General features: G+C 43.6%; 1 long non-coding RNA gene across 1 annotated transcript in view; it reads left to right on the forward strand.

Moving 5' to 3' along the window:
• The window catches only part of LOC126989657 (uncharacterized), a 14,405-nt gene extending 11,290 nt beyond the window's left edge, over positions 1-3,115 (forward strand). The window contains exon 3 of the long non-coding RNA XR_007743573.1: positions 2,158-3,115. This is a non-coding gene — a long non-coding RNA (uncharacterized LOC126989657). The remainder of the gene's footprint in view (positions 1-2,157) is intronic.
• The last annotated feature ends 23,670 nt before the right edge of the window (positions 3,116-26,785 follow it).

Here is a 26,785-nt window from a genome sequence, read left to right on the forward strand (position 1 = left end):
AGTGTTGAGGAAGGTGATAGCTGAGTGTTGTCAAAGAATAGGGGATAGTTGTTTGGAAGATTGTGTCGAGTGGATAGGTGGAGAAACTGTGTTTTTGAGTCGTTGAAGGACACCAGGTTCTTTTTTGCCCCAATCGGAAATAATAGTAAGGTCTGAGGCTGTTCTGCAGCCTCCAGCCTTGAATCGTTAGGATCCTGTAGGGTGGTCTTCTATTAAAAGAAGTTGAGTAATGCAGAGTGGAGTCATCGGCGTAAGAATGGATAGGACAGTTCGTTTTGGAAAGAAGATCATCAATGAACAACAGAAAGAGAGTGGGAGATAAAACAGGACCCTGTGGGACACCACTGTTAATAGGTTTAGGGGAAGTACAGTGACCGTCTGTCACAGCAGAAATAGTAGAACGGTCAGAAAGGAAACTGGAGATAAAGGTACAGAGAGAAGGATAGAAACCGTAGGAACGTAGTTTGGAAAGCAAAGATTTGTGCCAGACCCTATCAAAAGCTTTTGATATGTCCAGCGCAATAGCAAAAGTTTCACCGAAACGGCTAAGAGAGGATGACCAAGAGTCAGCTAAGAAGGCTAGGAGATCACCAGTAGAACGCCCCTTGCGGAACCCATACTGGCGATCAGATAGAAGGTAAAATGTGTGTGTGATAATATTATAATGATATTTTCGTTCTATCTGTACCTCTCTCTCTCTCTCTCTCTCTCTCTCTGAAGCCTTTCCAATCAGCTCACCTCCACTCTTCCCCCACGTTCTCTCCCCAAAGTTTCCCCTCCACTCTTCCCTCACGTTCTCTCCCCAAAGTTTCCCCTCCACTCTTCCCTCACGTTCTCTCCCCAAAGTTTCCCCTCCACTCTTCCCTCACGTTCTCTCCCCAAAGTTTACCCTCCACTATTCCCTCACGTTATCTCCCCAAAGTTTCCTCCCTCTTCCCTCACGTTCTCTCCCCAAAGTTTACCCTCCACTCTTCCCTCACGTTCTCTCCCCAAAGTTTCCCCTCCACTCTTCCCTCACGTTCTCTCCCCAAAGTATCCCCTCCACTCTTCCCTCACGTTCTCTCCCCAAAGTTTCCTCCTCTTCCCTCACGTTCTCTCCCCAAAGTTTCCTCCACTCTTCCCTCACGTTCTCTCCCCAAAGTTTCCTCCCTCTTCCCTCACGTTCTCTCCCCAAATTTTCCTCCACTCTTCCCTCACGTTCTCTCCCCAAAGTTTCCTCCACTCTTCCCTCAAGTTCTCTCCCAAAGTTTCCTCCCTCTTCCCTCACGTTCTCTCCCCAAAGTTTCCTCCACTCTTCCCTCACGTTCTCTCCCCAAAGTTTCCTCCTCCTCTTCCCTCACGTTCTCTCCCCAAAGTTTCCTCCACTCTTCCCTCACGTTCTCTCCCAAAGCTTCCTCCTCTTCCCTAACGTTCTCTCCCCAAAGTTTCCTCTACTCTTCCCTCACGTTCTCTCCCCAACGGTTCCCCTCCACTCTTCCCTCACGTTCTCTCCCCAAAGTTTCCTCCGCTCTTCCCTCACGTTCTATCCCCAAAGTTTCCCCTCCACTCTTCCCTCACGTTCTCTCCCCAAGGTTTCCCTCCACTCTTCCCTTACGTTCTCTCCCCAAAGTTTCCCCTCCACTCTTCCCTCACGTTCTCTCCCCAAAGTTCCCTCCCTCTTCCCTCACGTTCTCTCCCTAAAGTTTCCCCTCCACTCTTCCCCCACGTTTTCTGCCCAAAAGTTACCCCTCCACACATCCCTCACGTTCTCCCCAAAGATTCCTCCCTCTTCCCTCACGTTCTCTCCCCAAAGTTTACCCTTCCCTCTTCCCTCACGTTCTCTCCCAAAGTTTCCTCCACCTCCCTCACGTTCTCTCCCCAAAGTTTCCCTCCACTCTTCCCTCACGTTCTCCCCAAAGTTTCGTCCCCTCTTCCCGCCCACAAACCTACGCACAACCAACCTCACCACCTCACAGATGTTACCCAACCCTTTCTTCTACCCCAATCCCTATCCCCCTCTCTACCTCCTCCCCCTCCACTCTTCCCCCCACCACACCCCTGCCTCCTACACCAAACAACCTCTTTCCCCCTTCCCCCTGTACCCTCCCTCCTTCCTCAAACCCTCACACCGCTGCCTCCCACACCAAACGAACCCCCACCCCCCCACTCCCTCCGTAGGTGCCGCCCACAGAACCCTGGAGGCGGATCAACTGTGTCCCATCTGTCCTTACTTCCTGCCCACGTCCGTCGAGGTCACCACACCTGTGGGCATCCCGGCCAACCTCACCTGCGGCGTCATGCAGCTCGGGGACAAGAAGGTGAGAGGGAGGAGAGGAAGGGAGGTCAGACTTAACCTCGTCCTTAAGGACTTGGGTGAGGAAGGAGATGAGGAGGGAAAGAGGAGATGAATGTGAGAAGTGAGGAGAGAAAAGGAGGTCTGAGTTCACCTATTCCTTTCTGTTCGTTGGTGAAAGAGAGGAAAAGGAGATGAGGATAAAGGTGGTGAGGGGATGAGGAGAAAGGTGGTGAGGAGATGAGGAGGTGAAGAGGAGATGAAGGTTAAACGTGAGGAGACAAAAGGAGCTCTAAGTTCATCTATACGTATTCCTGTCCTTGGGTGAAAGAGGAGAAAGCGGAGGTGAGGAGCAAGAATAAGCAAGAAGAGAGGAGACAAAAGGAGCTCTAAGTTCATCTATACGTATTCCTGTCCTTGGGTGAAAGAGGAGAAAGCGGAGGTGAGGAGCAAGAATAAGCATGAAGAGAGGAGACAAAAGGAGCTCTAAGTTCATCTATACGTATTCCTGTCCTTGGGTGAAAGAGGAGAAAGCGGAGGTGAGGAGCAAGAATAAGCAAGAGGAGAGGAGACAAAAGGAGCTCTGGGTTCATCTATTCCTTCCTCTTCCTGGTTTTCCTGTGTGAGGGTTGGAAAGAGAAGGTAAGGGGCAGGTAAAGAGGCTAGGTGGAAATAGAAGATACACGGTGAGCAGAGATGAGGGGGAAGAAAGTGATAAGAGGTAAGGGAAAAGGAGCTCAGAATTCGTCCATTCCTTCCTTGTTAATGGTTTTCATGGGCGAGGGTTACGAGATGAGGGAAAGGTGAGGAGATAAGGTGAGAAGAGAAGAGGTAAGAAGGTGGAAAGAGTAGAGGAAATGAGTGATTAAAGGAGTTCAGAGTTAACCTAGTCCTTCTGTTCCTGGTTATACTGTGTGAGAGTTGGAAAAAGGAGATGAAGGACAGGTGAGGAGATAAGGTGAGAAGAGAAGAGGTAAGAAGGTGAAAAGAGTAGAGGAAATGGGTGATTAAAGGAGCTCAGAGTTAACCTAGTCCTCCTGTTCCTGGTTATACTGTGTGAGACCTGGAAAAAGGATATGAAGGACAGGTAAGAAGAGAAGGTGAGAAGAGGAAAGTGAGAAGAGAGGAAAGAAAGTGAGAAGACAGGGGAGAAAGGGAGGTCTGAGGTCACCTATTCCTGCCTCTTCCTGCTCTTCTTGGATGAAGGTTAGAAGGAGGAGATGAGGGGAAGAAGGTGTGGTAAAGGTGAGGAGATGAAAAGGAGACAAGAAGGTGTGGTAGAGGTGAGGAGATGAAAAGGTGACAAGAAGGTGTGGTAGAGGTGAGGAGATGAAAAGGTGACAAGAAGGTGTGGTAGAGGTGAGGAGATGAAAAGGTGACAAGAAGGCGTGGTAGAGGTGAGGAGATGAAAAGGTGACAAGAAGGTGTGGTAGAGGAGATGAAAAGGAGACAAGAAGGCGTGGTAGAGGTGAGGAGATGAAAAGAAGAAAAGAAGGTGTGGTAGAGGAGATGAAAAGGAGACAAGAAGGTGTGGTAGAGGTGAGGAGATGAAAAGGTGACAAGAAGGTGTGGTAGAGGAGATGAAAAGGAGACAAGAAGGTGTGGTAGAGGTGAGGAGATGAAAAGGAGACAAGAAGGTGTGGTAGAGGAGATGAAAAGGAGACAAGAAGGTGTGGTAGAGGTGAGGAGATGAAAAGAAGAAAAGAAGGTGTGGTAGAGGAGATGAAAAGGAGACAAGAAGGTGTGGTAGAGGTGAGGAGATGAAAAGGAGACAAGAAGGTGTGGTAGAGGTGAGGAGATGAAAAGGAGACAAGAAGGTGTGGTAGAGGAGATGAAAAGGAGACAAGAATGGGAGGTAGAGTTGAGGAGATGAAAAGTATACAAGAAGGTGTGGTAGAGGTGAGGAGATGAAAAGAAGACAAGAAGGTGTGGTAGAGGTGAGGAGATGAAAAGGAGACAAGAAGGTGTGGTAGAGGTGAGGAGATGAAAAGAAGACAAGAAGGTGTGGTAGAGGTGAGGAGATGAAAAGGTGACAAGAAGGTGTGGTAGAGGTGAGGAGATGAAAAGGAGACAAGAAGGTGTGGTAGAGGAGATGAAAAGGAGACAAGAAGGTGTGGTAGAGGTGAGGAGATGAAAAGGTGACAAGAAGGTGTGGTAGAGGTGAGGAGGTGAAAAGGAGACAAGAAGGTGTGGTAGAGGTGAGGAGATGAAAAGGTGACAAGAAGGTGTCGTAGAGGTGAGGAGGTGAAAAGGAGACAAGAAGGTGTGGTAGAGGTGAGGAGATGAAAAGGAGACAAGAAGGTGTGGTAGAGGTGAGATGAAAAGGTGACAAGAAGGTGTGGTAGAGGTGAGGAGATGAAAAGGAGACAAGAAGGTGTGGTAGAGGTGAGGAGATGAAAAGGTGACAAGAAGGTGTGGTAGAGGTGAGGAGATGAAAAGGTGACAAGAAGGTGTGGTAGAGGTGAGGAGATGAAAAGGAGAAAAGAAGGTGTGGTAGAGGTGAGGAGATGAAAAGGTGACAAGAAGGTGTGGTAGAGGTGAGGAGATGAAAAGGTGACAAGAAGGTGTGGTAGAGGTGAGGAGATGAAAAGGAGAAAAGAAGGTGTGGTAGAGGTGAGCAGGTGAAAAGGAGAAAAGAAGGTGTGGTAGAGGTGAGCAGGTGAAAAGGTGACAAGAAGGTGTGGTAGAGGTGAGGAGATGAAAAGGAGAAAAGAAGGTGTGGTAGAGGTGAGCAGGTGAAAAGGAGACAAGAAGGTGTGGTAGAGGTGAGGAGATGAAAAGGAGAAAAGAAGGTGTGGTAGAGGTGAGGAGATGAAAAGGTGACAAGAAGGTGAAGATAGAGACAAGGAAAGGACTTTAAGTAGTAGTCTGCCATCATAAGAACATAAGAACTTAAGAACGTAGGAGTCTGCAAGAGGCCGGTAGGCCTGTACGAGGCAGCTCCTTTGACCCTAAGCTCCCGTGTATCTAACCCCACCTAATATCGCTGTCTATGAATTTATCTAGTCTATTTTTGAATGTGACAATTGTATTGGCACTCACCACATGACTGCTAAGCCTATTCCACTCATCCACCACCCTGCTTGTAAACCAATTTTTGCCTATGTCCCTGTTGAATCTGAATTTATCCAGTTTAAACCCATTACTTCATCTCCTACCCGGTTCTCGTACCAACAAAACCTTATGAATGTCTCCCTTATTATTGCCCTTCATCCATTTATAAACCTCGATCATGTCTCCACGCACCCTTCGCCTTTCTAGAGAATGCAAGTTTAACTGTTTGAGTCTTTCCTCGTATGGCAAGTTTCTCACCCCCTGAATCATCTTAGTCATCCTCCTCTGCACTGATTCTAACATTTTGATATCCATTCTATAGTAAGGTGACCAGAACTGAACCGCATAGTCAAGATGAGGTCCAACTCCAACATGTGTGTGTGCCATCTGCCTTGATATCTCTCCCCCATAACCTTGATATCTTGATGAAGGCGCTCGCCATGCTCATCGCTCACGTCTCCAAGAGTAGCAGGAAATCATCGAGATGGCTCTAGAGGAAATGAACCTTTATGCTCATGCTGCAGCCTAAAAGATGAGAGCTATCAAGCAATGTCTCCACCAACCCTTGTAGTTTGCTGCCTTTTTGCTCCCTAAAAATCCCTTCACAACAGCCACCAATGAGTCCCAAGCTCTTTTTCCTACGTCAGTCATCGAGCTCGAGAAGTTTTGGCATTTCATTAACTTTCTCATTTGTGTCCCATCAAAAACACCAGCCTTTATTTTATCATAACTTAGGCCAGGAAATGTTGTATACATATGAATTTGAAACAGTCACCCTCCACATTAAGAGCTTCGACAAAGTGCTTCATTAGTCCTAGTTTAATATGAAGGGCTGGGAAGATGATTTTCTCTCTCAAGAAGGGGTTGGTGCATGATACTTTTCTCCCCAACAGTCAACATTTTTTTTTTTAACTGGCCAGAGTTTCTGTTCCCAAAGTTTGTCTTTCGCTCGGCTGTCCCATAAACACAGGAAACACGGATATTTTTTATGCCCTCCTTGTTGGCCGAGTAAAAAGTTGACCATTTTCAGATCCACACATATGACCCATTTGTGTTAATCAAACTTGAGTAAGTCTAATACAGTTTTAATGTGTTCAGGATTCTCTTTTAAATGCACAGAGTGACCAGTAGGAGTAATACATATTTTAAACTCTTTTTTGAACTATCTATAAAGAGTCTCCATTCATGAGGATCATACTGTAGACTCGTGTAGAGCAACCATCGCTTTTAACAGATACAATATATTTATATATCTGCGTGTGTCTAGATAGATAAATAACTGTCTAAATAAATAGATAAAATAAATATCAACATATATGATTACCTGTGATATCTCTTATAGCTATGGCTGGGGCCAATATGGACCAGCCCATAGATAAAAAAAACGACGTGATAGAAAAAAACTATTGTCTTTTGTAAACTCAGTGACACCAAATTACCCAAAAACAGGTCTCAAACTTAGGTCACTAGAAAAAAGTTAAAACTTGTAGGCCAGTGAATTATTAGACACTCATCGCGCGCGCGTCCACACACACACACACACACACACACACACACACACACACACACACACACACACACACACACACACACACACACACACACAATCGCACGCGCACGCACACGCACCAATCACCAATTCATCATACCTTTGAATGCATCCTCACCCTACTCCTTCCCTTCCACGTCGTATTTCTTCCCATTTCTTCTTCTCTTTTCTCTGTTTCTCATTCACCTTACTCCCCATCCTCTCTCTACTCCTTCCCTTCCACTCCGTATTTCTTCCCATTTCTTCTTCTCTCTTCTCTGTTTCTCATTCATCTTACTCCACATCCTCTCTACTCCTTCCTCCTCATCCTCTCCACTCCTTCCCTTCCACGTCGTATTTCTTCCCATTTCTTCTTCTCTTTTCTCTGTTTCTCATTCACCTTACTCCCCATCCTCTCTCTCACATTATCCACCTCCCGTTCATCTCCAGTATTCCTTTTCTTCCTCGTTTCCTCCAAAGTTCCCTCCTGTTTCTACTTCTCGTTCTTCCTTCTCCTGTTCGTTCCCTTTTCTATCTTCCCGCTCCTTCTCCTCCTCCCTCTTCTCTTCTTCGCTTTAAAAAAACGGCGGGCGAGGACGGGGCAAAGGCAGCCCTTGATCAACCAACCCGTAGCGTCAGTGCGACTCACAAGAAAATGTGTAACTAACCACGCCTCCGACAAGCGAACTGATACAACTCGTCACGGCCACATTTCTATCATGTACACAAATGCACGTAGTTTAATACCCAAAAAGGACGAAATTAGGGCGTATATTACAACAGAGAAACCAGATGTGGTAGCCATCACAGAGACTTGGGCCAACTCTACTCATCTAGAATCCGAACTGTCATTCCCTGGGTACGAAAGCTTCCACAAAAGTCGAAAGCACAAGAAAGAAGGAGGAGTAGTCTGCTACGTAAAAAGTACGCTCCCTGCCATAAAAATAGACAAACAGGACGCAGAGAAATACGATTCTGTCTACGTGGAAATAACCGCAAATAACAAGAAACTAACACTTGCAACCGTATACAGGCCTCCGAAACAACAGGCAGCCGATGACACTGCCCTCTACGAAGAGATTCACTCTGTTACACAAAGCAAGGAAACAATTATAATTGGGGACTTTAACTGCCCTAACATTGACTGGGGACTGATGAATGAAGATCAAGAGGGTAACAGGCTTATAGAAATGGTGGAGGATTCGTTCCTCACTCAAGTTGTAACTAAACCAACAAGAGAAAACAATCTGCTGGATCTGGTATTAGTAAGCGACCCTGACCTCATTCGCGACTGTACAGTTGGTGAGAAACTTAATGGGTGCGATCACCACTTAATCCGTTTTAATATCAATATATGTAACAAACTCGTAGATAGTCCGTCAGTGATACCAGATTACAAAAAAGGAAATTTCAACTAAGCCCGTGCGCTGCTTCCCTCTACGACCTGGGACCAACTTGGCATCACCGACAATACAATCGACAACGCGTGGAACGTCTTCAAAGATAAGCTGTTGCAAGTAGAGAAGGCTACAGTACCTACGAAATCCAGGCGAGTAAATGGGGCCATAGATCCACCGTGGATGACCAGAGAAATAAAAAGGGCAGTAAACCTAAAAAAAAGGAATTATAATTTGATGAAAGAGAATGCTACGGCCGAAGCCAGCACACAGTACCACAACAGTCTCAGAGCTTGTCGCAGCCTTATTCGGAGTAGCAAACGCAACTATGAAAAGCAAATAGCTCGCGAAATCAAAACTAACTCCAAGAAATTATTTCACGTACATAAGATCGAAAAAGAAAGTAAAATCCAATATTGGTCCCCTGACAGACGAGACTGGATCTGTAACTCAGGACAGTAAACAGATGGCCAGAATCCTCAACAGTAACTTCGCATCCGTATTCACAGTCGAGGACATCGAAACCATTCCCGAGGGTCCTGACCCGCCGAGTGAGATCACGCCGCTGGAAATTGACTCAATATGCGACCAAGAAGTAAAAAAGTACTTGGACAAACTCGACACGAACAAATCAACGGGACCCGACAGTTTGTCCCCGCGGTTATTAAAAGAGCTTAAACAACAAATACTTCAACCACTCACTAACATATTCAACCGGTCAGTTCAACTAAACAAGGTCCCGGAAGACTGGAAGATGGCGAACGTAACACCGATTTTCAAAAAAGGAGACAAAAGCGTTGCATTAAACTACAGGCCCATAAGTTTGACATCAGTGGCATGAAATATACTCGAAAAGATTAGTAGAGATATACTTTTTAATTTTCTAGAAAACAATAATATAATCTCCGACACCCAGCATGGCTTCAGAAACAAGCGCTCCTGCCTAACGAATTTATTAGACTTCTTCCAAGGTATATATAAGAACTGGGATGCCCACATTCCCAGTGATGTTATATACCTGGACTTTTAGAAAGCCTTCGACAAGGTACCGCACGAGCGACTCCTTAAGAAACTGCACTCGGCGGGCATCGGAGCCAATCTGATCGCGTGGATAAGAGATTGGCTCACCGACAGAACACAACGAGTTCTACTCAACGGACAGCCTTCCGATTGGCTTCCAGTCACTAGTGGAGTGCCTCAGGGGTCAGTGCTGGGACCCATCCTCTTTATCATATATATCAGTGACCTAGAATCAGGACTGAAATCCACAATATCGAAATTTGCAGATGACACCAAGGTGGGTGGAGATGCCTCACAAAGACCGACTGCGAAATAATTCAGAAAGACCTCAATCACATTATCGAATGGTCGGAAAATGGCAAATATCTTTAATGTTGACAAATGCAAAGTCATGCACATTGGGTCCCAAAATAGTAACCATACATACATCATGAATGGGAGACCTCTGCAAGCGATGCAGGAGGAAAAGGATCTTGGAGTCACTATCAGCAGTGACCTGAAACACGCGAATCACTGTAAAAAAGCATACAACAAGGCCAACATTATGCTCGGGTTCATAGCGAGGAACTTCGAGTGTAAAACACCAGACGTGATGCTATCCTTGTATAATTCCATGGTAAGACCGCACCTCGAGTATGCAGTGCAGTTCTGGTCTCCCAATTACAGAAAGGACATTGCTCTACTGGAAAGGATTCAGCGACGCGCCACAAAGATGATTCCAACCTTCAGGGCTCAACCGTACGAAGAACGACTCAAGCGACTCAATCTCTTTACATTGGAGAAAAGACGCCTACGAGGGGATATGATTCAAGTCTTCAAGTATCTAAAAAAGTTCAATAACGTCGATTACTCCAAATTCTTTGAACTGCAAACCAACTCAAGAACTAGAAATAACGGTTTACCCATTCAGTCGAGTCGATGTAACACAGACATTGGAAGGAGTTTCTTCTCAAACCGAGTCATCCGCCACTGGAACAATCTTCCCTCAGAAGTAGTAAATGCGAATACCATCAACTCCTTCAAATATAGAATCGACCGTCATTTCGCTGCGTCGGGAGTAAACTGAATAACGAGGGGCTTCCATCTGCTCCTCAATATCGAGGTGCTTTCATCTGCTCACCAAGCCCCAAGTGGCGGTCGAGCAGATTAAATCACCCAAGCGGGCGACCTCGTAATGAGCCAATAGGCTTTCTGTTGCCTGCATTTCCATGTTTCCATGTTTCCATGTTTCTCATACAACTTACTCTTTTTCCCTCCCTCTCGCATTTTCTACCTCCCGTTCATCTCCATTATTCCTTCCCATTCTCGTTTCTTAATGTCCTTCTCTCATTCCTAAATTCCCTCCGTTTTCTACTGCTTGTTCTTCCTCCTTCCCTTCTTCAATCCCCTTTCTACCTTCCTCTCCTTCCTTTTCTCCCTCCCAGTTCCTCCTTCCTCTCCTCTTTTCCCATTCTTCCTGCCTTCAACCCAGACACTCTTTCAGCCTAATGATAACTCAGCCCTCCCTTCCCTGTTCCAACTTTGCAGCCCAGTAATTACTCTTAGGCTCCGTCCTTTGCCCTCTTATGATTCTATGTCCGCCGGGCCGTGGTTAGGTATGTGTAGTTAAGGCATATCAAGACCTGACACACACGAAACAGTACTCAGATTTGGTCTAACTACTTTTTCTACTACTACTACTACTGCTACTACCACATTGGATCCGGAAATTCACTTCTTTTTCCATCTCCACTGTCTCGTCTACCATTGATCCCAAGTACTTAAATGTTTTCACTCTCTTCAACATTTCACCATTTAGTCTAATTGTGGCCTGTTGGTCGCCACTTGTATCTGTTGTGAAGTATTCCGTTTTGGACCTACTAATCTTCATTCCTCTGCTTTCCAAAGCAACTCTCCATTCTTCTAGTTTTCTTTCCAGCTGTCTTCTCTCCTCTGTCACCAAGACGATGTCATCAGCATATAATACACACCAGGGTGGTTCCTCTCTGACATTTTCTGTAATGACATCGAACACTATATTGAAAAGTAATGGACTTAGTGCCGATCCTTGGTGCAATTATCAAGACATACAGGAGAGAGGACTTCAGATTGCTTAAAAGAGTGACGGAGAGAAATTAATGCTCATAAAAGCACTGAAGAGAAGGGCTTTTAGCAGATGGCGTGGTGATACAGAAAAGAATGAGGGACGTGTAGTAGAGGCTGTGAATTAGAGGCACAAGACAAGAACGAGTGGAAACGTTTGTGTGAGGCCGAGGACTTCTACAGGGGAACGTTACAGGCTGATGGTGATGATGAGAGAGAGAGAGAGAGAGAGAGAGAGAGAGAGAGAGAGAGAGAGAGAGAGAGAGAGAGAGAGAGAGAGAGAGAGAGAGAGAGAGAGAGAGAGAGAGAGAGAGAGAGAGAGAGAGAGAGAGAGAGAGAGAGAGAGAGAGAGAGAGAGAGAGAGAGAGAGAGAGAGAGAGAGAGATGCTGTCCTTTATTGATTATATCAGTGGTCAACACACTTTTTGCTGAGTCAGGTTTTGTGGTTGCTTTTTTTAGGTAATTTTGAGGTGCTGATGTTAAATATGTCAGCCATTTTTTGCTAACACATCAGGTTTTCATCCTGTAGCACATCCCTATTTTATGATGTACAGTATGAATAATTTACTTGGTCAGGAGAGTTTACTAAGGCTCTTCGTCTCATCAGCTCTCCTCCTCTTACTGATAGTCTTCTACCTCTTAAATTCCGCCGCCATGGTGCCTCCCTTTCTATCTTCTATTGATATTTCCTTTTTACAGTGAGTCTTTTTCTTCCTGTATCTCTTTTTTTACGTTTTTTTTTCTTTTCTACCGACAGTAATAAAGTCTCTTTCAACCTTTTTCCATTTTTTTTATTTTACTTATTATAATTTTTGCTTTACTTTCACTTTTTACTCATTTTTTCTTCTTATCTGTTATACATAGTGACAAAGTTTCTTCCTTACTTTATTTTCTCTTTTTCTTAGCCACAGACGATTCAAGTGATTCTACATTATATTCACACTAGTTCATCTTTCAAGCTGTGTAAATGCAAGTATTTTCCTAAGTCTATATCTATTGACCTTTTTCTTCTTTTCCTCCTATTATGAATTCCTCTACTTATCTCACTTTCTATTTATTTGTCTTTATATTTCCTTGCGGTTACTGTCTCTATCTTCCTATACATTCACCCGTTTGATATTTCTGTTCCTTTCCCGTAACCGACATGTATATCTAATGAAGCCGCACCATACGAAACCTGACGTGTTCCGTTCTAGCTTGTGTCTGTTCAAACACTTCTTGTTTTTTGCAGTGTCCTTTTCCTTCTCTTTCATCATCCTTTCTTCCGTCTCTTTCCTCTGTCGACTCCCTTCCTCTATACGTGCCCATTGCCGGCCTTTTGTTTTACACCAGTTTAAAATGACTCAATCTTTTTCCAGGTCATTTCAACTGTTTCCAAAGGCTGCTGCTGAACCGTGATAGGCTGCAGATTTTGTCATGTAAATTATCTGCTGTTCGGCGCCCCAGTAACGCTATAGTGCAGCACCAATAACCTCAAGCTGACCTTTTCGATCGTACGGGGGTCAGAGACACATGCCGATCACAGTCACGACCCTGTGTAACCTCCCGCGAATTACAGGTCGCTGATTGTCGTTATTAGGTCGTAAAGTCAGTGTGACTGGGGCTTTATCTGTTCGTATTCGAGCCTGTACACCTGTCTAATTAAATACCTGTACCTCGAGAGACGGATGAAGTGGCTTTAATAGGACAATAGGGATGTGGTAATTAGTGTGTGTGTGTCAGTGTGTGTGTGTGTGTGTGTGTGTGTGTGTGTGTGTGTGTGTGTTTGTGTGTTTACGTTTTATATAACATGCAACGTTGTATTGATTGCAGCAACACAGCTCTATCTCCCTCTCTCTCTCTCTCTCTCTCTCTCTCTCTCTCTCTCTCTCTCTCTCTCTCGCACACACACACACACACATTATACATTTTCATTGTGCATATCAAATCGTGGGTCGTGGCAGCACACACACATACACGCACAAGCACACACGCGCGCACACACACACACACACACACACACACACACACACACACACACGTTAAATGGCTGAGTCCGATAATAATTTGGTCTTGTTGATTATTCTGCAGTAACGGTGTGTGTATCCTGACACCATGCGGAGGGGGTAGTAGTAGCAGTAGAAGAAGTAGTAGTAGTAGTAGTAGTAGCAGTAGAAGAAGTAGTAGTAGTAGTAGTAGTAGTAGTAGTAGTAGTAGTAGAACAAAGGAGTACAAAGGAAAAGCAAACATCAACAGACCTCTTGGTACTAACTAGGCTGTAGCCTTTTCATTGTTGCTACCATCTACTCTAATCTATGAGTCAGAGACACAGGACAGCGAAGGCTCCTCCCCTCCCACCAGTCCCTCCAGCCGAGGCTGGCATGAAAAGGATGAATACCATGTACTATAGAAAAACTACAATGGAATTTTCAATGGACAGAAGGAAGATCATTCACGACGACTAGGCTAACACTACTTTCTGTTCGACCGGAGCAAAATAGTGGATGTTCGGGTTAGCTTCTAAATATTTGTCTAGTCGGTTTTTGAACGTGCAAATACTTTCGCTTCCGGCGACGTTTTGAGGCAGACCATTCCATACATTGATGACACGGTTGAAGGAGAAGTGCTTTGATTCATTTGAGTTGAAACGCTTCCTCGTTATTTTGTATCCATTGTTTCTTGTTACACTTGGTTGACATCGAGCCAGTTAGATGTAACACCGTTTAGAACTACTCTCTGTTTCCGCTCAGAGAGCCAGTCCGCAAGCCAATTGTGAATGTTACCCGAGATACCGTGCGCCAGTAGTTTGCTGAGCAATCGTTGGTGGGGGACCTTGTCAAATGCCTTTTGAAAATCCAGATATATGATATCTACTGATCTGCTTTCATCGAACACCTCAAAAATATAGTGAAAAAACCAAGTAAGTTAGTCAAACACGAACGTTTACTACGGAAGCCATGTTGCGAATTATTTATTATATTATTTTCTTCGAAGAATTTCACCATATTGTCGCGAATGATAGTCTCCATTAACTTACAAACAATAGATGTCAGGCTAATTGGTCGATAGTTTCCTGGATGAGACTTGTCCCCCTTTTTGAAAATTGGTGTGACATTTCCAAGTTTCCAATCCGACGGAACTTTTCCAGCTGTTAAAGATTTATTGATTATGATGGAGAGCGGTTTATAAATTTGATGTTTGATTTCTTTTAAGACCCTAGGCGTAATTTTGTCTGGACCAGGAGCTTTGCTTACTTTAATCTTTTCAATTGTGCGTAAAATGTCACTTTCTACGATGAGCACGCCACTGAACATCTTTTCGGGCCTTCTAACCTCCGGCGGTTGAGGTGATAAACAATCTTCGTCGGTAAATACGGATGCGAAAAAGTTATTTAGGATTGTAGCCATTTCATTTTCATCGTTCGTGTGGTTACCATTTTCATTAGCAAGCGGTCCGATACCACAAGTGAATGACTTTATTATTTACTTAGCTAAAAACTCTTTAGGATTAAATTTACTTGTTTCTGCTATATATTCTTCAAGATTTTTCTTGCTCCGTTTTCTTAATTTCTTGGTTTCGTGGCGAATTCTGTCCAACTCTAGTTTGTCAGCCTCACTCTGGGTTGATATGTATTTACTGTATACGCGTTTTTTAAGAGATGCTATTTTTAATTTCGTTATTCCACCATTTGGGTTTCTTCTTAGAAGCTGAACGTCTGTTACGATAGGGTACGTATATGCTTATGGCATTGTTCAATATTGTGGTGAGGGCCCCCCAAGATTTATCAATATCTGTTTCCGCCGTGATTTCAGTCCAGTCAGAATTATCTAGAATTGATCGGAGTCTTACGAAATTCGCTCTCTGATAATCAGGCACCTTTTCTTTACTAGGAGTTACTTTGCTTTCTTTCATATTGATGCTGAATGTGATTGTTCGGTGATCGCTAGAACTAAAAACTGGACCAACATTTACTTCGTTAACTAGATCAGCTGTCGTTGAAAAGATAAGGTCAAGTATATTATTTTCCCGAGTTGGTTTTTGAACGTGTTGATGCAAATCACTTTCTAGTAAATTTGTGTACAGGTCGAGCCCTGTATGACAGTTCAACGGTTCACCCCATCTTTTCACTGGCAAGTTAAAGTCCCCAACAATTACTGCCTCGCAACTGCTACTTGTTTCTAATAATAATTCATTTAATGCGTGGTCGATATCAAGAGTCTGCCTTGGCGGTTTGTAGATAAGTCCAATCACTATTTTACGAGATTTATTTTTAATTTCAATGAAGACCGTGTCTACATTGGTTATAATATCTGTTTTCACGGATACTGGATGGAGAGAGTTGTGGATATAAAAGATAACGCCTCAACCCTGTCTGTTCTCTCTTTCATGACTAAAAATGGTATAACCCGGTAATCTATATTCCGCAATGAAATCTCTATTTGAAGTGTCTATCCAAGATTCTGTGACTCCGATGATGTGATAATGATTTGTAGCTGCGAGGACTTCTAAGTCTTCAAATTTGTTACGTAGGCTACGAGCGGGGGTTATCCTGTGAGGCAGGCTGGGAGTTAACCTGTGAGGCAGGTAACACGTCCTCCCGTGAAGCAGGAGGGTCGTCTGGAGAGGGCACAGTCTCGGTGGAGGGCCTCTCCACCATCGATGGTGGAGTCACTGCCACATTAGTTAAAACAAATTCCTGAAGGGCTACAAATTTCTTTTCAAGATCATTGTGCTTGACTTTCCATTCAGTCACAGCCTTCTGAAGATGATGGCGATGAAGAAAATAACAAGTCCAACATTTAAGTTTGGGAAAGAATAGAGTTAGCGAAAGGTGTTACTGGTAAGAAAATGATACTGGAAAACGTTGTTGGTATAGTAATGAGAGTAAAATGGCCTTTCCAATGTTTGAGTTAGGGAATAAAGTTTTTATTCTCACTATCAAAACCACGACCACGTTCTTCAGTGAACATCCCTTCGACTGCCATCATCATCTTCCTTTCAGCATCCTCACCACTAATGCACTATTCACCCAACATCTATTCTAAACGAACATCACCATCACCTTCATTTCACGCTATCATCACCATCTTCCCTCACCACACTCATCCCTACAGGCATTTTACGCACACTGACACCACAAACATAACCATCACCATTCACCATCAAAATTCATCCCCATTCTCCTCCTCCTCCTCCTCCAGGACCAGAGAAATAAAACGGCCGGTAAACTTAAAAAAAAAGGAATTATAACCTAATGAAAGAGAATGACACGGCCGAAGCCCGTACTCAGTACCACAACAGCCTCAGAGCTTGTCGCACCCTTATTCGGAGTAGTAAACGCAACTACGAAAAACAAATAGCGCGTGACATCAAGACAAACTCAAAAAAATTCTTCACATACATCAGATCGAAAAGAAAGTAAATGCAATATTGGTCCCCTGACAGACGAGACTGGAGCTGCAACTCAGGACAGTAAGCAGATGGCCAGAATCCTCAACAGTAACTTCGCATCCGTATTCACAGTCGATAACATCCAAACAATGCCCGAGAACCCTGACCAGCCGAGGGGAATCACGCCCCTGATAATTGACTCAATATGCGACCAAGAAGTGAAAGAGTATTTGGATAAACTCGACACGAACAAGTCAACAGGACCTGACGGTTTGTCCCCTCGGTTATTAAAAGAGCTTAAACAACAAATACTTCAGCCACTCACTAACATATTCAACCAGTCTGTTCAATTGAAAAAGGTCCAGGAAGACAGGAAGATGGCGAACGTAACACCAATTTTCAAAAAAGGAGACAAAAGCGTTGCATTAAACTACAGGCCCATAAGTTTGACATCAGTGGCAGGAAAAATACTCGAAAGATTATTAGAGACAAACTTGTTAAGTTTCTAGAAGACAATAATGTAATCTCCGACACCCAGCATGGCTTCAGAAACAAGCGCTCCTGCCTAACGAATTTATTAGACTTCTTCCAAGGTATATATAAGAACTGGGATGCCCACATCCCCAGTGATGTTATATACCTGGACTTTCAGAAAGCCTTCGACAAGGTACCGCACGAGCGACTCCTTAAGAAACTGCACTCGGCGGGCATTGGAGCCAATCTGATCGCGTGGATAAGAGATTGGCTCACCGACAGAAAACAACGAGTACTACTCAACGGACAGCCTTCCGATTGGCTTCCAGTCACTAGTGGAGTGCCTCAAGGGTCAGTGCTGGGACCCATTCTCTTCATCATATAATATATCAACGACCTCGAATCAGGACTGAAATCCACAATATCGAAATTTGCTGATGACACTAAGGTGGGGGGAAAGGCCCTCACAAAGACCGACTGCGAAATCATTCAGAAAGACCTCAATCACATTATCGAATGGTCGGAAAATGGCAAATATCCTTTAATGTTGACAAATGCAAAGTCATGCACATTGGGTCCAGAAATAGTAACCACACATACATCATGAATGGGAGACCTCTGCAAGCGATGCAGGAGGAAAAGGATCTTGGAGTCACTATCAGCAGTGACCCGAAACACGCGAATCACTGTAAAAAAGCATACAACAAAGCCAAAACTATGCTCGGGTTCATAGCGAGGAACTTCGAGTGTAAAACGCCAGACGTGATGCTATCCTTGTATAATTCCATGGTAAGACCGCACCTCGAGTATGCAGTACAGTTCTGGTCTCCTAATTACAGAAAGGACATTGATTTACTGGAAAGGATTCAGCGACGCGCCACGAAAATGATACCAACCTTAACCCTAGAACGCTAACCATGGGTATGAGGTACCCGAAGCGAATGACGTCATTCCCATTGTGTATGGTTCCGGTGCTCTGAGGGTACCCACCTCCTCAGTAGCTTCATGTGCCCGCTTGACAGTGTAGGGGAAGGTCACGTTGTCTCGCTCTCTCTGCTCACCTTTGTTGTAGGCCTACATTCGGGTGCGGCATACCCATGGTTGGTGATACAGGGTGTTGTACATGTCCCTAGGATATTGTTTACGTACTTTTTTAGTGATCACCTGTGCAGTGGATCACAGGACCTGGGAGGCCATACAAGAAGTTTGGAAGCCATCGGATGATAATTTTTTTTATGAAATTTTTTTTTTTTGAAATTTTTGAACATTTTTCCTATTTTTAGTACCTAACATTTTTCAGTACCTGATTTTCATACCAAAACAATACGTTTTTCAGTTCTTGTTAATGTTAAGTCAAGATACAAAGTTTGAAGTCCCTTCATGTAACTTTATTCCATTAAAACTTTACATTTAATTTTTTTTTTTTTTTTTCAAAATCGGGTATGATGTACCCATGGTTAGTAGTGGTGTGACTTTTTCTAAGGTTAGTGTTCTAGGGTTAAGGGCTCAACCGTACGAGGAACGACTCAAGCGACTCAATCTCTTTACATTGGAGAAAAGACGCCTACGAGGAGATATGATTCAAGTCTTCAAGTATCTGAAAAAAATCAATAACGTCGATTACTCCAATTTCTTTGAATTGCAAACCAACTCAAGAACTAGAAATAACGGTTTACCCATTCAGTCTAGTCGATGTAACACAGACATCGGAAGGAGTTTATTTTCAAACCGAGTCATCCGTCACTGGAACAATCTTCCTTCAGAAGTAGTAAATGCGAATACTATCAACTCCTTTAAATATATAATCGACCGTCACTTCGCTGCGTCGGGAGTAAACTGAATTCTGAGTTCCTTCCATCTGCTCCTCAATATCGAGGTACTTTCATCTGCTCCTCAATGTCGAGGTGCTTTCATCTGCTCCCCAGGCCCCAGGCTGTCGAGCAGATTAAATCACCAAAACGGGCAACCTCGTAATGAGCCAATAGGCTTTCTGTTGCCTGCGTTTCCATGTTTCCATGTTTCCTCTTCCATCGTTATCAAGCCTAAAACAAAGCTAGACAGATGGAAAAGAGAAAAATTGATGGTGGCCGTCAACTCAGCCTAGAGATGGATTAAAAGTTCAAATAAAATAAAACAATAAAAATTTCCCGCCGACGAAGTGCTCCTTTAAAATAAAAGAATGAATGAAAAAAGTAATGTTCGTGTGTAACACCAGCGTGTTAATAAAAGGTGTTCAGTCTCCTAATTCTCTCCCTCTCCTCTCCTTCCTGCGCCTCGCCATGTCAGGCAGGTGTGTGAGCTGGGGGGAATCTTTCTTAGCTTTCACTTATTTTTGTACTCCGACTTTCCTTCATGTTTTCATTTTCCTCTTATTTTCTTTTACTTCTCTCTCTTCCCTCTCACTTTCCTTTTCTACTTACTTTCCATTCCTTTTACTTTCCTTTTCATCTTTCCTTCTCCTCTTATTTTCCTTTTCTTCTTACTTTCCTTTTCATTTTACTTTCCTTTACCTCTCACTCTCCTTATCCTCTAACTTTCCTTTCAATTTTACTTTCCCTCATACTTCCTTTTCTTCTTACTTTACTTTCCTCTTAGGTATTTCCTTTTACTCTTATTTTCATTTTCTTCTTACTTTCCCATTCCTCTTACTTTCTCCTCCTTTTACTTCCTTTTCCTCTAACTTTTCATCCTCTCTTAGTAACTACAAGCATCATCTTTTCTCGCATCGGTGTTCTTTACTGTTTCTCCCTCCTTACGTTGTTCCCTCTCTTCTTTCCTTCTTCGTTGCATTTCGTCACCGTTTTCAACATTACCTACACGTATCTTCTCTTCCACCATCGTTTTTTTCTACTCTACCCATTTTTCCACTTATACCCATTACGTGTTTTTTCCTCTCTCTTCTTTTCTTCCTCGCCCCCACTCTCCCCGCGTCTATTCGCCGCCTTAGCCTCCACACCTCCTCTTTAATGGTCCGAGTACGAGGCGACCAAAGGCATCCTCTGCTCCTCTTTTATCTCCACTACTTCATTTGTTCTTTACACTTTTCCTCCGCTCTCTTTCTTTTCTCCTTCCTTTCATCTTTGTGTTCATCTCTCTGTTCACTTGTTTCCGGAGTAACTAAAGACAACCAGGTTTAATATGTTTTCCTGATTTCTTTTCATTTTACATCTTCCTTTGGCCTTTATGCCTAATTTTTTCTTTTATTTTACTTTCCACAATGTCTCCATATTTTTTGTTTTTTTTGTTTCTGTGTTCCCGTCAACGAAAGTCGGTTAGTATCCTTCTCTTTTATCATTTATCTTTTGGTCCATTCCTAGGTTTTTCTTTTTCTAATATTTTTAACAAGGCAGCATAATCTGTCTTCACATTTTTAAAAAGGCAGCATAATCTGCCTTCACATTTTTAACAAGGCAGCATAATCTGTCTTCACATTTTTAAAAAGGCAGCATAATCTGTCTTCACATTTTTAAAAAGGCAGCATAATCTGCCTTCACATTTTTAACAAGGCAGCATAATCTGTCTTCACATTTTTTAAAAAAGGCATAGCATAATCTTCACATTTTTTTTTAAAAAAGGTGTCTTTCACATCTCATTCCTTTACTCGCATCTTTAGCCATCAAATACAGTCATTACTTTTCTTCTATGCTTTTAATTCGTTTGTTTCACATTTTTTATAAACGTTTCACTTTTTCGTTTTCCCAGGCCCTAACTCTCTTCTTTCCCATTCTCGTAAATTGTGTTTCCTCTCCATCTACGGCGAGGTACACAGGATGACTCACTTCTTCCCTAGTCCTCATTTGTTCCGTCTCTGAGCGTGGACTTCTTACCATGAATACTAACTTCACAAAATGTACGTAATTCCCTAAAATTTTATATAAAAAATATATTAGTTGATAAAAACAAAAAAATATAAAGCATGATAAAAAACAATACATGTAAATAAATGTACATGAAATAGATAAAAGACGGACATGCAATAGATTAAACCACAGTACGTAAATAGATGAAAAGACACACTTATGATTAAATGAACAATATACATAAAGCACACCAAAAAACATTCAACAGATACAAGATATACATAAAATAGACAGCACAAAATTTCATACAAAAGCAGACACGCGTAATATACACAAAAATAAGACACAAAAGCTAAAAAACAATCAACAGGTAGATAATTGGCTGAACAAACAGGTAGAGCAGGGAGGGAGGGTGGGGGAGGGAGGAAGGGGTTTGCTAGTGAGGAAAGGGAGGGGAGAAGGAAGGGGATGAAAGGAGAAAGAAAGCAAATAGAAAGAGGGGAAGGAGAGAGAAGGGGAGCAAGGGAGGAAGAGGGGTGAGAGGGCAGAGGAAGAGAGAAGGGGAGGAAAGGGGAAGTAAGAGGGGGAGAGAGAAGAGAAAGGAAAGGAGAAAGAGAAAATCAGTTAGGAAGAAGGAAAAGGAAGCGAGAGGGAAGGAGCAGCGATAGGAAGAGGAAGGGGAAGTAGAGAGGGGGATGGGAAGGGGATAATAGGAGTCGGTTTGCAATGAGCTCCCACGTGACCAAAACCCTCATTGAGCTGACTTTACCAATGTTGTCTTAAGGAGGAGGAGGAGGAGGAGGGGGAGAAGGAGGGGGAGAGGAATCAGAGAAAAGATGGAATTGGAATAAAAAGTGAGAGGAGGGAAGAGAAAAAGAGAAGAGGAAAAGAAAAGAATGAGAATGAATAGTTGGAAATATTTATGTTGTGAAAAGGGAAAACAGAAAAGTAGGAAAATTAAAAAGTAATCTCTCTCTCTCTCTCTCTCTCTCTCTCTCTCTCTCTCTCTCTCTCTCTCTCTCTCTCTCTCTCTCTCTCTCTCTCTCTCTCTCTCTCTCTCTCTCTCTCTCTCTCTCTCTCTCTCTCTCTCTCTCTCTCTCTCTCTCTCTCTCTCTCTCTCTCTCTCTCTCTCTCTCTCTCTCTCTCTCTCTCTGATACTCTTCCTCCAATCTGCAGCCTCTTTTTCCTTCCTCTTATCTCTCGTCTCTCCTTCCTCTCAATTTCCTTCCTCTTGCTCTCAAACTGACTGATCTCTCACCCTACCCTTCCTCCTCCTCCTCCTCCTCCTCCTCCTCCTCCCATTCATTCCTTTACATATATTCCTCCCTTGTTTATCTATCTACCCTCCTCCCCCTTTCCTCCCTTCCTGCCATCTTGTTTTCTCTCCATTTCTCCGTCATCTCTTCTACTGCTTCCAACCTCCTGCTTTATCCATCTCTTTTTTCCTTCTTGCTTCTATTTCTCTCCCATTTCTTCCACTACCTCAAAATATCACACCTTCCTCCTGCGTCTGTTTCCTTCCCTTCTTTCCTTTTTGCTTCTCTCTCCTACCTCTTCCTCGTCTTCCTCTCGTTTCTTCATTTTCCTCCTCGCATATTCCTCATCTTTCAACCTTCTTTCTGCCTTCCTTCCATTTTGTTTTTCTCTTCTTTCACTCTCTTAGCACCATCTCCTCCTCCTCCTCCTCCTCCTCCTCCTCCTTCCCTTAATGCTCCTCACACTTTCTTACGCCTCTTTTCGTACCACATTTATTTCCTCCTTTCCGCCTTTCACCAGCTTGCGTCCACCTTCCTTTTTCCTCCTCCCTCTCTCCCTCCCTCCTTCCCTTCTTTCACCCTTCCCACTCTCCCTCACTTCCGCTGCCTTGCTACGTATTACCTCCCTCCTTTCCTCCTGCTCTGAACTTGCCTCCCTCCGTTCTTACCTCCTTTCTTCCCTTTCCCTTTCGTCCGTACCTTCCCTCCATTCTCCCACTCCATGCATTCTCCCACCCTTCCCTCCCATTCCTTCTTCCTCTCACCTTTTCCTCTCACCTCCTTTTCTTCCTGATTTTTCGTCCCTCCTGCCTCCCTCATTACCGCTGCACCCCTAGTCGTCTTCCTTTCATCCTTCCCTCTACCTTTCATTTTTTTCATCTTCTCTCCTTCTTGCCTCCACTTCCTCTCTCCTTCCCTCCCCCTATAGTTAATTTATGGCTCCTTTTCTTCCTGACCTTTCTTTCCTCTGGCTACCTTCACGCACTGAGCCTTCTTCCTTACATCCTTTCCTCAACCTCTCTTTCTCTACTTCCCTCCACTCTTTCTCTCCTTCCCTCCACTCTTTCTCTCTTTCCCTCCACCCCCCTCCTCTCCTTGCCTCCACCCCCACTCCTCTACTTCCCTCCACTCTTTCTCTCCTTCCCTCCACTCTTTCTCTCTTTCCCTCCACTCTTTCTCTCTTTCCCTCCACCCCCCTCCTCTCCTTGCCTCCACCCCCACTCCTCTACTTCCCTCCACTTTTTCTCTCCTTTCCTCCACTCTTTCTCTCTTTCCCTCCAACCCCCTCCTCTCCTTGCCTCCACCCCAACTCCTCTACTTCTCTCCACTCTTTCTCTCCTTCTCTCCACTCCACCGTGCCTTCATTGGCCTCTCCTCCACACTGGGTCTAAAAACCTTCAAGGAGTATCCACCAAACGTGAATTATTCAGAGAGAGAGAGAGAGAGAGAGAGAGAGAGAGAGAGAGAGAGAGAGAGAGAGAGAGAGAGAGAGAGAGAGAGAGAGACTAGGAAACATTTTATACATGTTCTGTCTCCCAAACCAACCCCTCTCTCTCTCTCTCTCTCTCTCTCTCTCTCTCTCTCTCTCTAAGTCATCGGAGGAAAAATAAAATAAAAATTCTTCTTTCCGAAGTGCAAACAAAGACGTGACTCGCTTCCCCTGTTCCTCCTCTTCCTCCTTTACTCGTATCCTCCTTCCCTCTTTTCTTCCTCGCCTGTCTTCATGTTCTGGGCTTTCGCATATATCCATCTGTCTGCCTGTCAATGTGTCTGTCTGTCTATCTGAATATGTCTATCTCGATCTATTAATGTATATTTTTGCATGTATGAATTTCTTTGTGCTTGTATATACTTAAGTGTAAACGTATCTATTTTTTTTCTAATATTTTATCTATATATACTTCTCGTAAACATTTTTGTTTTTTTTTGCCTTTTCTTCTTATCTTTTGTTTACTTATTTTGTTAAACTGTGTGTGTGTGTGTGTGTGTGTGTGTGTGTGTGTGTGTGTGTGTGTGTGTGTGTGTGTGTGTGTGTGTGTGTGTGTGTGTGTGTGTGTGTGTGTGTGTGTGTGTGTGTGTGTGTGTGTGTGTGTGTGTGTGTGAAGTGAACCTAAAATGTTTCTCAGTAAAGCAAAGGAGGAAGAGGGAGGAAGTAGGGGGGAGGAGAGGAAGGTAAGGAAGGGAGGGGGAAGGGGAGGGGTAGGGAGAAGAAAGGTCAGTATGGTATGGAAAAGCAAATTAGGCTTCAAAACAAAGTAAAGAATGTAAAAAGGAAAGAAGGGAAGGGAAGGAAGATCGATCCACAAGGAATAGGAAACGAAACAAAATAATACTAAATAAGAAGAAATAGGGAGAGATAAAGGGAATGGCAGATAATGAAGAAGAAGGAGAAGGGAGAGAGGAGGAAAGAGATGGCAAGAAAGAGAAGAAACATGATAAAACGTAATGAAAAAACAAGGAAAGGTAGAAGCATGAGAGAGTGACAGAGAAGAATCAGGGCGATATAAAGAAGGAAAGTAAATAAAGAAATGGGAGTAGGAAGAGGAAGAGGAAGGAAAGGATCAGATAGGAGAGAGGGAGAGGAGTGTCATACGCCCTTCAGCCACTCTTGCCCCTGTCCCCTTCCCAGGTGTGTTGTCCCTCTGTGTGTACCTGTGTTCAGCCAATTAGCAGGGAGTGAATACATAGGATAGTGACGACCTGCAGACAATGACGGACTAATGGTGAAGGTGATGACGTTCTATGGTGAAGGTGAAGCTGATGATATAATGTTTTCCTAGGTATAAAATTGCTTGGGAATCGTCAAAAGAAAATGGAAACCTGATAATCCCGATAAAAAAACGAACACCTGAGAGAAAAAACTAAAATGGTATTGCCAATAAGAAAAAAAATAAGAAGGATAAACAGAAGCATGACGGCAAAAAATGTGAACTCTAAGAATGGGAATAACACGGAACGAGAAGAAATGGTGAGTGTGATGAAGAAAAGGAGTATCGTAAGGGTGACGCAAGGCACGATGACAACATGTGATAATGTAGAATGATATGGCGACGGCGATAAAAACAACAAAACAGAGACTATATCAGAGCAAGACAAGTAGCACCTATGTAATAATAATAGCATCAGCAACAACAACAACAACAACAACAACAACAAGAGGAAGGTACAAAGTCAATATGCCGGTTAACGACCCGTTTGACCTTTGACCTGCAGCAGCCGACGTCACAGAGGTCAAAGAGACGCGACTCTCTCTCTCTCTCTCTCTCTCTCTCTCTCTCTCTCTCTCTCTCTCTCTCTCTCTCTCTCTCTCTCTCTCTCTCTCTCTCTCTCTCTCTCTCTCTCTCTCTCTCTCTCTCTCTCTCTCTCTCTCTCTCTCTCTCTCAAATCATTTTCATATCAAATAGTTATTATTATTATTATTATTATTATTATTATTATTATTATTATTATTATTATTATTATTATTATTATTATTATTATTATTATTATTATATTTATTTATTATTATTATTATCATTATTATTATTATCACCATTATTGTTTTCATTATCATCATCATCATCATCACCACTGACCAACCTACCAACCAGTCAATCAACATGCAGGCCGTCAGGAGGCAAGTGTCAGTCAGTATGCAAGTCACTCAGCTCATCAGTCAGCTGGTCTCTAGGAGTCAGCAAATCAGTCAGTCAGCCAGTTAGCGCGGCCGCGGCGTCCTACAGGACGTGGGTTCGCGTCCCGCCCGCCGCCACAAGTTGGGATTTCCAGGCACCGCCGAGTGGTCTAAGCCCACATGCTGCCCTGAAGACCACCTGTCAACCCGGACTCTGCATTATCTCTAAAGAGAGGATGAAAGATGAGCTCCGGGGGGCAGCATGAGCCAAGCAGGATGGCGCCACTATAAACACTCGCCTGCACCATAACAGGCTGGGCCGGCAATCAGGATCCATCAAGAAAGCCTACTGGCGCTATATGCAAAACGTTAAAAAAAGTGCTAGTCTGTCAGTTAATTGGTCAAATAGTTAGTAAGCGAATCAGTCAGTCATCCAATCAGCCAGTTAGTCAGTAATTAAGTTCGTCGTCAGTTATTAAGTTCATAATCGCTATGGTCAGTCAATAAGTTGGTCAGCCATTTAGAAAGTCAGAATTTTGGTTCGTATCCACTGTAGTCAATCAGTAAGTCAGTCCGTCAGCCACTCAGTCAGTCAGAGTCGGTCGGCCGGTCAGTCAGTCAGTCAGACAGTTAATCAGTCAGACATTCGGTCAGTCAGAAATCTGGTTCGCATCCGCTATAATCAATCAATCAGTCAGTCCGTTAGCCCAGTCAGTCAGAGGGTTGGTCGGCCGGCCAGTCAGTCTGTCAGTCAGTCAGTCAGTAAGGTCGTGGCCGCTATGAAGTGACCGCCACACCTTGACCTTTATTGCTAAGTCAAGAGTGACGGGAATAACATAAAGAAAATAGAAAATAGTAACACTGAAGGAGACGACGTAAAGTGTGCCCCGGAGACCAAGTCACCCCCTCAGAAACGCAT

Source organism: Eriocheir sinensis, unplaced genomic scaffold, assembly GCF_024679095.1.
Source record: "Eriocheir sinensis breed Jianghai 21 unplaced genomic scaffold, ASM2467909v1 Scaffold126, whole genome shotgun sequence".
In the NCBI taxonomy this organism is placed as follows: domain Eukaryota; kingdom Metazoa; phylum Arthropoda; class Malacostraca; order Decapoda; family Varunidae; genus Eriocheir; species Eriocheir sinensis.